Here is a 4,156-nt window from a genome sequence, read left to right on the forward strand (position 1 = left end):
CCATCATCCATCATCCATCATCCATCATCCATCCATCATCCATCATCCATCATCCATCATCCATCCATCCATCATCCATCCATCCATCATCCATCATCCATCCATCCATCCATCATCCATCATCCATCCATCATCCATCCATCCTTCCCTCCCCAAAAGGAGGGATAAAGACAGCAGGGCACAAAGGGAACACTCAGGTCAGGGAAGGAGCTGGAATTCTTGGCTGGCCATCTGTAACCACATTTTTCTCCTGGAGATACTCAGGGAATACGGGAATGAGTCTTCTGCCTTTCCAGCTCAGCTGGAAAATGAGGATTTGGAGCATTGGAATCCTTGTTCTGAGGAACTTGGGGAGGATCCAGGTGAAAAACTGGAGCTAAAAGTGAATCCAGGAACTAAAAAGGCAATTTAGGTGGGCTGGAAGTTGGGGAAGCGAAGCAAAGCAATTCCAGCAAGGATGAATTCCTAAAAAAATCAACTTCAGGACACAAGAATAATTTGTAATAAATGATCAGAAAATGAAAGAATACATCGAATGAGGGAAATAATGCAGGAATTAAGGCAGTTCCCTCTGAACAACCCAAAAAACGAGTGGATGTGGAATTTCCCAATATGGATTAGGAGTGGGATTGATCAAAGGTTGGATTTGATGATCCTGGAGGACTTTTCCAACCTTGACGATTCTCTGATTGCTCAGCACCACCTTTGGAAGCTTCTCCTTCCTCTCATCTTTTTTTTTGGCTGCTTTTTCCTTGGAAGAGGAGCTCTGGGGCTGTGCTGGTTATTCCACAACCCAAGCACGTGTGGAGCAGATCCCTCTCCCTTCCCTCAGCGGATTTATGGGACTGCATTCCTTCTTTATTTGAAGGTTCATTTCCTCACAGGGATGCAGCACACGGGAGCCAATCCCAGGAATTTACAGCTGGAGGCTGTGCTGGGATCCCTGCCAGCTCCAGGGATAAGAGGCTCTGGGTGAGGACTTGGGAGCATCACGGGCTCTCTGTGGAGGTGAGGAGATCTTGAGAAAAGCCTCAACAAGGCACGAATTCCCAAGGAATTCCCAAGGAATTCCCAAGTCAGCTCTTGGCTGGTTGGTGTCCATCTATCTCCCTCACCCAATCCCAGGTAGATCCCTGAAAAAGCCCCTTCAGCTGGAACACCAGGAGCTGCAGGGTGGGGATGAGTGGTTGAGTGGTGCTTAAGCAGAGGCTGGATAAAACCAACCTGGAATTTATGGAGTCTCCAGGCTGGATTCCGGGCTTGGAGTCAGTACAAGGAGCCACAGGGCTTTGGGTGGTCCAGAGGCAAAACCCCAGAGCTTTTCTGCTCTTAAACTTCCCAAATTTTCTTTATTTTGGTTATTTTTGCCTCTAGTTTTCCTGTGGAACCTCAGCCAGGAATTGGCCCCAGGTTCTGCTCACTCATCTCAGGTGCAGAGCGAGGGCTTTGCTGGAGCTGACATCAGAAATTTGAATTTTTTTGTACGTAAATCAACCCCCATGAGGATGGGATCAGCATTTCAGGCAGGCAGGAATCCCTCCCCAGCTGCCCTCAGCAGAGCTGGGAACTGGCAGAGAAAACAGGCTCTGCTGCAAGGAAAACAGGGAAAAAAAGGTGCCTGGGAATTTGGTGAGACTTTGGGAATCACATGGAGCAGAAAAGGTGCAGAGCGCATGACCGGGCTGAAAAATAAAAATCAAAATCTTCCATTTCAGTTCTCAATGACCTGAAAACAAATATCTCAATAAGCTCATCTTTGATATTTGGAGAAGGGTGAAATTCCCAGAGATAATTTCAGTGCTGGAGAAACAATTTTTCATTCAGCTGGAATGAAATGCCTGGGAAAAAAAAACCATTACCTCAAAAAAGCTGATCCTTTGTAGCTGCCACAAGCAGGGAATCAGGAGGGAGCTGAATTTTAGGAGTGGTTCAGTGGCCAGCCTGGTCTCAGGGTCAGTCTAATTTTAATATTCCTATTTTTTTTATTTTTTTGCAGTTCCCTGTGCATTTTTTCCCCGAGTATTTTCAAAGGAAGAAGGCTGCAGGGATGAAAAGGGAAATTTTCCTGGCGCTTAGGTGGCTTTTACCCCCCTCCAGCTCATATTTTACTTAACAAAGCTGATTTCAAAATGATTTTTAATGGTTTTCCAGGTGTTAAGATGGAGAACAAACTAATGAGGCCTGGTGACAAGTGACCTTGTGGATCCTTCTTCTCAATCCCGCTTTTCCTTTCACCTTTAAAGCTGGAAACGGAAATAATAGGGAAGAGCTCTGCAATAATTGAGGCTGTGGTGATTGTGGCTTGGATTTTTTATGGAAACACAGGGTTTAATTATGAGATAGGAAAGGGAAAGAGGTAACAAATAAACCATTCCTGGCTGGGATGGAATTCCCAGAGCAGCTGTGGCTGCCCCAAGGCCAGGTTGGACCCTGGGGTTTGGAGCAGCCTGGGACGGCGGGAGGCTGGGGTGGCACTGGATGGAATTTAAACTCCCTCCAACCCTAAGGATTCCATAATTCCATGATCCACCTGATGGACATCACACCAGCACAACCAGAACATCCCCTGGACGTGCTCTGGGAAGCACTGGGAGAATTCCATAAATACAGAAAGCAGTGAGGAATCCATGGAAATCAATTCCACGGGCGGCGGGGACTCAATGAATATCTCAGCACCTGCATAAATCTCCTGCTCTTTATTAAGTCCTGCAGAGATTTATTAAATTCCGTGTGGCTTAAGAAATACAAAAGAACTGCAATAAAAAGAGAGATGGGATTGCTTATAATTCACATTTTAATAATGGTCAAATGAGTTGATTTTATCTTTTCTGCTGTGATGGATGTTCTATAAACTCATATTTGGGGGAAATTTATGCAACTCGAACTCATGGCTCAGCTGTAAATAATGAAAAGAAATCGTTTTGCAACCTAAAATATCTTTGGCATCAAGGTTTCTACTTAAAGTCTATTATTTTGATCAGAATAATTTATTTTTTTATTTTTTTTTCACATAAATTTAATTTAGATGAATTTGCTGTTGTGAAGAGTGGAAAGTTTTGATTTCTGATGTACTGGAGCTGCAAAAATTAATGCCAAAAACATAATTTAGAAGCGTAAGGAAAAATGATTCCTTGGAAAAAAAATACGCCATGAAATTAAAACAGGGAAGAAATCAAGGTGGTTTTCCTGTTTCTTAACTGCTTAATCTGGAAAAAAAAATGGGAAGAGCCAGATTCTGCCCTCAAAGTTCATGGACAAAAGGGCTGAGCTGGTCCTTTCCGGGCAATTTAGGGAGTGGGATCTTTCCAAGATCCATGCCAGGGTATTTGAGAGATGGGAAGGGTCCTCTCACCCCAAATCCCTGAAAATTCCAAGCCTTCACTTGCATCACCGACAGATTTTTTACGCCAAATTAGAGTTATTAAAAATTCCTGGCAATTAAAAATTCCTGGATTTCTGTGGGACCTCTTGTTAAGGAGGAGGAAATGAATTGAAGGGTGAGGAAGGGGTTAAGAAGTGAAATAATGAATTTTTTATTTGCCTTTCCGGCTAAAACCACAAATTCCTTTATCCAAGGGCACTTGTCAGGGGAGCTGGGAACAAGGCTCTGGCAGAGAGTCTCCGTGGAAGAGGGGAAAAAAAATCCACAAGAAATCCAAGAACAATGAACCCTCAGGAGGAAAAAATCAGAGGTTTTGAGAAGAAATTAAGTGTAAAGTAAGAGGAAATAAAGTCCCATTTCTTCTCTCAGTGATAGGATTCCCAGGAGGATGCAAGGCTGAGTTCTTTAAAGGGAAGTATAAAATATGGATATTTGCATATTTGATTGATAGAATTGCCTGTGGATTGCAGAATTCCCTCTGTCCAGCACTGATAATTCAACATCCGCTTGCTGTTTAAATATTTGAGGGAAGTGCTTTTCCCTACAAGAGCTGAAGGTCATTCCTGTTCCTTCCTTCATCCAAAAAGGATGGAAAAGTGAAAATCCGTGAGGGGTCACTGCTTCCCTGCAGTATTGAGAGAGAGATATTCCAAATGTTGGAGAAGAGAAGGCTCTGGGGACAAGGGATGGAGGGACAGGACACAGGGAATGGCTTCCACTGCTAGAAGGCAGGGATGGATGGATGGATGGATGATGGATGATGGATGATGGATG

This window comes from Parus major, chromosome 5 (assembly GCF_001522545.3).
Source record: "Parus major isolate Abel chromosome 5, Parus_major1.1, whole genome shotgun sequence".
Lineage (NCBI taxonomy): Eukaryota > Metazoa > Chordata > Aves > Passeriformes > Paridae > Parus > Parus major.